Raw genomic sequence first — 9580 nt, 5'->3', positions numbered from 1 at the left:
CCTTCGGATCGGTTTATAATGTGGCCTTCGGGTCGGTTTATAATGTGGCCTTCGGGTCGTGGCCTTCGGGTCGGTTTATAATGTGGCCTTTAGGTCACGGCCTTAGGGTCGGTTTATAATGTGGCCTTCGGGTCGTGGCCTTCGGGTCGATTTATAACTGCAAAATGAGCCGTGTGCCAGAGTGCATCATTTGAGACGAATCATGAGCATGGCAAATGTGTGTCGGAGTATGTTGGCCATTTTGCATATTCGGTGATTCGTATGTGAGGCAGCACTATTAAGCATGAGCATGCGTATGGCGTACGTATGACCAGTGTGTCGCGTATGTGCCGTGAATATTATTGTAAAATGTCTAACCTGCAGGGTCATTTATATGCTTGATCTGGGCCCAAGGGCCTAGGTCATTTGGTTGGCAAATATCGTTGTTGTGTGTAATTGTTTGCCTGTCAGGAGGTGCATGTTAGCCTAGTTTCGATTTAGGGGTTTTTACTCGCTAAGATTCGTCTCATTGTTGTATAAAACCACTCTTTTCAGACCCCCGGCCCTGAGATGGCAGAGGTGCCAGTGCGTTTCGGGATTCCCCATTTTATCGAGAAGACGATGTCCATACATCCCGTAGGGAACGGGAACATGTACATTAGATAGTATACCTTAGTATGGGTAGATGTCGGCAAGACACATTCTGAGACCCATGAATATATTGCATGGTGTTATACAACTTTTGCTGGGGAGGAGACCGGGCCCCTTCGGACTTTTGATATCCCGTTTAACGGGAAGGGCGAGATTGACCCACGGTGTCCTGATGGAGGTGTAGTGGACCCCGTTGCTTTTGCTGAGGAGAGTGCGAGTTCGGATGGTGTACCAGTAGAGTATGAGATGGATGAGCTCGATCTGATGGACATTGAGCAAGATGAGTGGGATGATGATCCAGAACTGATGGACCCTGATGACTAGCCGGAGCACTTTGAGGAGGACCCTGCGCCAGAGGGCGTGCCCGAGGCTATGGATGCAGAGGAGGAGCCTGAGGAGGCTGAGTCCGAGCTGGACTCATTAGATTTAGAGGAGGAGCTGCCTGATAACTCTTCATCCTCCAAGTCTTTTGGTTCCGACCCGGACTGGGTCCCCTAGGGTAGCTTGAGCTTTGGATAGGACGGGCTGTACCTTTTTTATTAGAGCCCAGTCTTAGTTAGTTATCTAACCCCTGGCCACTGTCCCTTTTTGACTGTAGTGGCTGTTGATCGTTTCTGGGTATGTTGTTGTACCCCCTGTAAATGAATATTGTATATATTTTATGGTAATGCAAAAGTATGTTTTTACTCATATTGGTTTTGGTTGTTGTGCTATCCATGGTTGTCTTATTTATCGTACGGGTGTATATATCTATTTGTGTATATACGTCGCTTCCGCATGTGTGTTGATATCTTTGTTGGGTGTTGGGTCGGCGACGCGTCCTGGGACGTCGCAGCAAATTCGACCTTTGCGTGGGATGTTCGCGCTTCGTGGGGTACGGGGCGTGATATCCCCGTTTGATTTGGTATCAGAGCAAGGTCAGCTCGGTCCAATCAAGTCGAAGGCCGGAGTGATAAGGAGCGATGACCTTGGGTAGCCAGTAGGGTGGCCTCGTGTGCTAAGTGTACCTCCTCACTGTCTGTGTCTTGATTGATTGATTGAGTAAATTGACCCATAGAGTGCAGGTGCGGCAGGACCTGAGGTGAGTATGTGTACCTCCTTGTTTGAGGTCCTGTGTTGTTTGTGCTTAGCCGCATGCTGAGTGATTGATTGTTGTTATGCTAGTTGCCTGCCTAGGACCTTAGACCGGTTTAGTTGGTTTAGGTCTCTAATTCCTGATGGAATTATAGCAGGTAGGCGGGTAGTGAGATCGGTACCATGAGGAGACGAGTAAAGGAACCCCAGGGGAAACCCAGTGCAGGAGGCCAAGAGGCCAGAGATCCTAGATTGGAGGATGTGATTCAGACCTTACAGGAAATAGGGAATGTTATGGGTAGGTAGGCTCAGGAAAGGGCTGCCACCTTTGCCCAGGCTGCTGAGGCTGTAGCCGCCGCCGCTGTGAATGAGAATAACACCAATCAGGGGTAGGCCCAAATGGCGGTAAATAGATAGATGCACCAGTTAGTCGAACAGTTCTTAAAGCTAAAGCCGCCTAGGTTTTCTGGAAAAGGTGACCCCGAGGCTGCACCGAGGTGGGTAGAGGAACTAGAAAAGGCGTTTGAGGTATTGGGGTGCACTGAGACCGAAAAAGTGACCCTAGCGGTATACCAGTTACAAGATAATGCCAATGATTGGTGGAAGGCCACCAGGGCTAGGGTATTTCCTGAAGGTGTCGCCCAGACTTAGGCTGCGTTCACAGAGAGTTTCTATGGGAAGTACTTCTCGGCAAGTGGCAAGGAAAGAAAGTTAGCGGAATTTATGAGACTCCGCCAGGGCCAAATGACTGTAGACCAGTATGAGGCGGAATTTGCGAGATTGTCTAAGTTCGCGCCGAGAATGGTAGAGCATCCTGAAGACAAAGCGCGAAGATTTGGGGACGGATTGAAAGCCGACCTTCGTAGCCAGTTGATACTGGTGAATCTGGGGACTTACAAAGAAATATATGATAGAGCTCAAGCTCTTGAGCGGGACCAGGTAGACAGGGCAGCCGCATCTGGATCGCGGTTTGCTCAGAACAGGGACAACCGCCGCTTCGGAAAGAAACCGATGGCGGGAAATAGGCGCTTCGTCCCACCCGCTAGGAGGAATATTGGAAAGCCAAACCCTCCATCGAACCGATTTGGGGCATGTTTTAGATGTGGGAGTTTGGAGCATCATATTCGAAACTATCCCCAGCAGCGCCCCTCAGGACCCCCAGGGCAACCACAGCAAAACCGAATAGGGAATCAAGCCGGGAATCCCCCACCGGCTAACCAGGGTAGACCGCCAGCACAAGGACGAGTTTATGCAATGGCGCGAAGAGAGGCGGAGGATACGCCAGGCATGGTCACAGGTACGATTTCTCTATGTGATCATGCTGCCTATGCATTGTTTGACCCGGGGGCGACCCATTCATTTATTTCAGAGCAGTTTATTAGACTGGTTGGAATTGAACCTGTTTTGCTTGAAACCATGCTTTGTGTGACAACCCCATTAAATGATAAAGTGTTAGTGTCATTGGGGTGTCCTAGTTGTAAAATAGTGATGGGGGTAGAGAGAAAAGCATCGACTTGGCAATGTTGGCCATGTTCGATTTTGATGTGATAGTTGGAATGGATTGGCTGGTTAAGCAGAAAGCTGTAGTGGATTGCAGCAATAGGGTGATCCAGTTTAATCCGATTGGACATCCTAAGTTCGAATTTCAGGGAAACCGAGGAGGAACCTCGATCCCTTGGATTTCTTCGCTTGAAGTAACTAAGTTGCTGGATGAAGGATGCAAGGGATATTTAGTAAATGTGGTTGATCCGACCGTGGCAGAACCTAAGTTGGAAGAGATACCGGTAGTGTGCAATTTTCGCGAGGTCTTTCCTCAGGAATTGCCAGGTTTGCCACCAAAGCGGGAAGTGGAATTTGTGATAGAATTGGCCCCCGGCACAAAACCGATTTCAAAGGCACCGTATCGGATGTCCTTGTCAAAATTGAAAGAGTTGAAAGTCCAGATGCAGAAATTACTGGACAAGGATTTCATTCGTCCTAGTGTGTCTCCATGGGGGGCACCGGTCCTGTTCGTAAGGAAGAAGGACGGGACGTTGAGGTTATGTATCGACTATCGGCAGTTGAATCAGGTGACGATTAAGAATAAGTATCCACTGCCGAGAATCAATGACCTGTTCGACCAGTTGCAGGGAGCCTCAGTGTTTTCTAAGATTGATCTTCGGACTAGATACCATAAGTTAAGAATCCGGAAAGAGGACATTCCTAAGACCGCTTTTAGGACGCGATATGGGCACTATGAGTTTACAGTGATGCCCTTCGGATTGACCAATGCCCATGCTGCCTTCATGGACCTAATGAACAGGGTGTTCAAGGAATTCTTAGACCGATTCATCATAGTGTTTATTGACGACATATTGGTATATTCGAAAAGCCCGGAAGAACATGAGGTACATTTGACTGAGGTTCTACGGACCCTAAGAGAACACGCACTCTTCGCCAAGTTCAATAAGTGTGAGTTTTGGCTAAGTAGAGTGGCGTTTCTTGGACACATAGTTTCGGGAGATGGAATTTCTGTAGACCCAACTAAAATCGAGGCAGTATCTAAGTGGCCTAGACCGACCTCAGTAACAGAGATCCGAAGTTTGTTAGGATTGGCTGGCTATTATCGACGTTTTGTAGAAGGGTTCTCGTCGATAGCCATGCCATTGACGCGACTGCTAAAGAAGGAATCTAAGTTTGAATGGAATGATAAGTGCGAGAAAAGTTTTCAGGAGTTGAAGCATAGGCTTACAACTGCCCCAGTGCTAACTATTCCGTCTGGACCAAGAGGATTTGAGGTCTACAGCGATGCGTCGCTAAGGGGACTTGGTTGTGTGCTAATGCAGCATGGAAAGGTAGTCGCGTATGCGTCGCGCCAGTTGAGGCCACATGAGATGAATTATCCGACGCATGATTTAGAATTGGCAGCAATCATTTTTGCCCTTAAGATCTGGAGGCATTATATATGCAGAGAAAAGTTCCAGATTTATACTGATCATCAAAGCCTCAAGTACTTATTTTCGCAGAAGGAATTAAATATGAGGCAGCACCGATGGATGGAACTTCTGAAGGACTACGACTGCGACATTATGTATCATCCCGGGAAAGCAAACCGAGTAACAGATGCGCTAAGTCGCAAATCGAGTATGGCGCATATGATGGTCAAAGAGTGGACCTTGCTGGAAAGGCTCAGAGATTCGGAATTTAAATTTGAGGTGAGCCAGATGTCTAGCCTGATGGCCGCATTGAGAATTGAACCGGAGATCCAGGCAAGGATTAAGGCACTCCAGTCTACGGACCAAGAAATACAAAAATTGTTGGATTGGATGCCGTTGCAAGGAAACCAGAATTCCAAGTGAATGAGGACGGAATTTTGAAGTTTCGAAGGCGATTGTGTGTGCCTGATGATTTGAAGCTCAAGGAGGAAATTTTAAGTGAGACACATCGCAGTAATTACAGTATCCACCCTGGTTGTACAAAGATGTACCAGAATTTGCGGCAACATTATTGGTGGAATGGACTGAAGAAAGATGTGGCCAAGCATGTGGCCAAGTATTTGACGTGCCAACAAGTGAAGGCACAACACTGTAAGCCGGGAGGACTACTGCGACCATTGGAAATCCCCGAATGGAAATGGGAGCACATCACGATGGATTTCGTCTCAAGACTACCGAGAAGCCAGAGAGGGCATGATTCCATTTGGGTGATAGTGGATCGACTGACAAAGTCAGCGCACTTCCTGGCAGTGCGAAAGGATTTTGAATTGGAAAGGTACGCGGAGTTGTATGTTCGACAGATCGTCAGATTGCATGGAGTACCAGTAACAATCACGTCGGACCGAGATCCGAGGTTTACAGCCAACTTTTGGAAAAGTTTACAATCGGCCTTAGGAACGAAGTTGCGGTTCAGTACTACCTATCATCCTCAAACGGATGGCCAGTCTAAGAGGACGATTCAGACTTTAGAAGATATGTTGCGTGTCTGCGTTTTAGACTTTCAGGGCAAATGGGAAGAACAGCTGCACCTGGTAGAATTTTACTATAATAATAGCTACCAGCAAAGTATTCAGATGGCATCGTTTGAAGCCTTGTATGGCAGGGCGTGCAGGACGCCAGTATGCTGGGATGAAGTCAGTGAAAGGAGTATCACAGGCCCAGAATTGGTTCAGCAGTCAGTTGAAGCAGTTGAGATTATCAGAGAAAGGGTGAGGACCGCGCAAAGTCGCCAAAAAAGTTATGCCGATCGAAGACGATGACCCTTGGAGTTTCAAGAGGGAGATCATGTATTTCTCAAGGTATCGCCTACGAAAGGATTATCCAGATTCGGCAAGAAAGGAAAGTTGAGTCCGAGATTTGTCGGTCCATTTGAAATTCTGGAAAAGATTGGCGATATGGCTTACCGACTTGCTTTGCCACCCAATTTATCCCAAGTTCACAATGTTTTTCACGTGTCAATGTTGAGAAAGTATGAACCAAATCCGACCCACGTTCTAAGGTACGAGGAGATAGACGTGGACGATAGGGTGTCGTACGTAGAGAGACCAGTAAGGATCGAGTACAGAAAAGATCGTGTACTTCGGAATAAGACGATCCCGATGGTCAAGGTTGTATGGGAGCTCCACGAAACCGAAGGTGCCACTTGCGAAAGCGAAGAGGCCATGAGACGTCAGCACCCCCATATGTTTGAGTAGATAGGTTTGGATTGTAAATTTCGAGGACAAAATTTTTATAAAGGGGGAAGAGTTGTAACATCCTGAATTTTGACTCATTTCCGGGATCAATAATATTGATATTATTTCTCATGTAATTTTAGTAAGTCTCGCCCGAAATTGAGCTCTCTCGGGATACTAATCGGAAGGGAATGGCTAATTAGGAAACGGTACGTGGACCAGGGACCCGATCGCGAATTGGGCACAGATTCCGAAAAACGATGAGGAAATATTTTGGGCCAATGTGGGCCGATCTCAGGAAGGTGACGGATTTGGTTTGGCCAATGACGTACGATCGGATCGCGGGTGATTCCGCACGATCGAGAGTACGTGTGGCGAACAAATCCCGAACTTAAACCGAACGATCGCGACCGACCCTCGGAACTAGCGATAATTCCTCGCGTTCTCCCGGAAATCGAGACCGTCACGACTCGAGTAACCCTAGGTCGATACGCGTGACCCCTAAACAGTCGCCCGTTAGTGAGAGACCTTAAAATTTTAAATTGAGCAATTTTGATCACGGAATTGGATCCGGACTTGGACGTCGGATTTCGGGGTCGTGAGCGACTATTTTGCGAAGACGACGTCATTTTAGTGTGGCCACATATATTTGGAGTTAGTACGGTCGAAAAATGAAAATTCGGCCCGAAATCGGAAAATGACCATTTTGCCCCTAGGCCAAATTTGGGCATTCCGAATTTTTGGAGATATTTTGGGGATTAATTTAAAAATTTGTATCAGCCCAATAATGCATGTCTCATTGGACCAAATTACCCCTAATGTAGTGGATGAGGATTAATGTGGGCCAAGTGAACAAGGGTGATTTTGGAATATAGAAAAATTGGTCAAACACATTTATTTCCTTTGTCTCTCTCTCTTCATTTCTTGACCATCAAGCCAAGACCTTCTCTCTCCTCTCCCTCTCCAATCCCGTCGGTTTCTCCCTCTCCCTCGCCCTCTCGCCGTGAGCGACACCGCCCGCCGGTGGAGTACCGCCGCGCCGCCGCACGCCGTTCGGTCGCCGCCGCTCATCACCACCCGACCACCGTCTCTCTCTCTCTCTCTCTCTCTCTCTCTCTCTCTCTCTCTCTCTCTCTCTCTCTCTCTCTCTCTCTCTCGTTCTCTCGTTCGGTGAGGACCGCCGGACCAGCTTGGCCGTGGACACCGGCGTGAGGAGCCGTCCGCCGGGCCGCCGCTCGTCTAGGCCGCCGAGCCACCGCCCTCATCTCTCTCCTCTCTTGCGACCACCACCACCAGCCTCACCTCCCCTTTTCGTCGCCGTTCGGTCCATCCAAAGTTCGCCGGACCGCCGCCCAAGCGCCACCGCCGTAGACGCCACCGGGATGCCGCCGCTGATTCTGCCGCACGTCGGCGATTGGCCGCTCGTTCCCCGTCGGTTTAGTTCTGTTTAGAACTTGGATTAGGTGAGTAATTAACTCATAAACCTTAATTAGGACTAATGTTGCATTTCTAGATAGAATTATGTGGTTTTACGGGTTAATTAGGTTATAATTAGGCTTGATTAAGGGCCATTGGTTAGTGGATGATTTGTGGTATATTTGGAAGTTAAATAAGCTGATTAGGAGGTGAATTAACGCCTTAATATGGGCTGTTTTGTGGCTGCCCTCCCTAGAACCGAATTTGACTAAGTTAAGATTTAATTGGATTATTACCACGATTGTCCAAATTGAATGATTCAATGGCTAATTGGTACTTGATTGGGTTCAATTGTGTGATGGCACGTGTGTATATTTATTGGCCGAGAATGACTAAGTATGGCGGGACTTGATTTGGCAAGTTTGTGGTGCACTATTGGTGTGAATTGTGTGCCGTGCCAATTTATGTTTGATCGGAAAAATTCGTCATGCCGATAAAATGTTGATTGGCCATATTGTGGCACAATTAGAGCATGTTGTGACCTATTTGATTTGTATACTCGTGATTGAAATTGAGTGCCCATTATGCATAGTTTTGCATATCGCATATTGAATTTGGGCTTGAATCACGAGTGTTGAAAATACACATGCCTGATATGAACATTTGATCACCCAATTGCCCAGATGCGTTTTACGTAGGGTTCAGATAAAATTTGCTGTGTGCCGTGTGATCACTTAACGCCTGATGCGTTTCGACGCGGGGTCGATGCCGTCTTGATGCGATTACGCGGGACGATGCCCGGTTCGTCCGGAAGATTAAAGAGATCGGTGTTGCGCCTGATGCATTTTACGCGGGCTAGAGACACCAGGCCGGATGCGCTTTGGCGCGGGCCGTGAAGTGTTATTGGCCTTCGAGTCGATTTATAATGTGGCCTTCGGGTCGATTTATAACTGCAAAATGAGCCGTGTGCCAAAGTGCATCATTTGAGACGAATCATGAGCATGGCAAATGTGTGCCGGAGTATGTTGGCCATTTTGCGTATTCGGTGATTCGTATGTGAGGTAGGCACTATTAAGCATGAGCATGGGTATGGCGTACGTATGACCAGTGTGTCGCGTATGTGCCGTGAATATTATTGTAAAATGTCTAACCTGCAGGGTCATTTATATGCTTGATCTGGGCCCGAGGGCCTAGGTCATTTGGTTGGCAAATATCGTTGTTATGTGTAATTGTTTGCCTGTCAGGAGGTCCATGTTAGCCTAGTTTCGGTTTAGGGGTTTTTACTCGCTGAGATTCATCTCATTGTTGTATAAAACCACTCTTTTCAGACCCCGGCCCTGAGATGGCAGAGGCGCCAGTGCGTTTCAGGATTCCCCATTTTATCGAGAAAACGATGTCCATACATCCCGTAGGGAACGGGAACATGTACATTAGATACTATACCTTAGTATGGGTAGATGTCGGGGAGACACATTATGAGACCCATGAATATGTTGCATGGTGTTATAGAACTTTTGCTGGGGAGGAGACCGGGCCCCTTCGGACTTTTGATATCCCGTTTAACGGGAAGGGCGAGATTGACCCACAGTGTCCCGATGGAGGTGTAGTGGACCCCGTTGCTTCTGCTGAGGAGAGTGCGAGTTCGGATGGTGTACCAGTAGAGTATGAGATGGATGACCTCGATTCGATGGACATGGAGCAAGCTGAATGGGATGATGATCCAGAATCGATGGACCCTGATGACGAGCCGGAGCATTTTGAGAAGGACCCTACGCCAGAGGGCGAGCCCGAGGCTATGGATGCAGAGGAGGA

This window comes from Syzygium oleosum, unplaced genomic scaffold, assembly GCF_021117445.2.
Source record: "Syzygium oleosum isolate NSW1041296 unplaced genomic scaffold, Sole_v2.1 Sole_v2.26, whole genome shotgun sequence".
In the NCBI taxonomy this organism is placed as follows: Eukaryota; Viridiplantae; Streptophyta; class Magnoliopsida; order Myrtales; family Myrtaceae; genus Syzygium; species Syzygium oleosum.
This window is presented reverse-complemented; position numbering follows the sequence as displayed.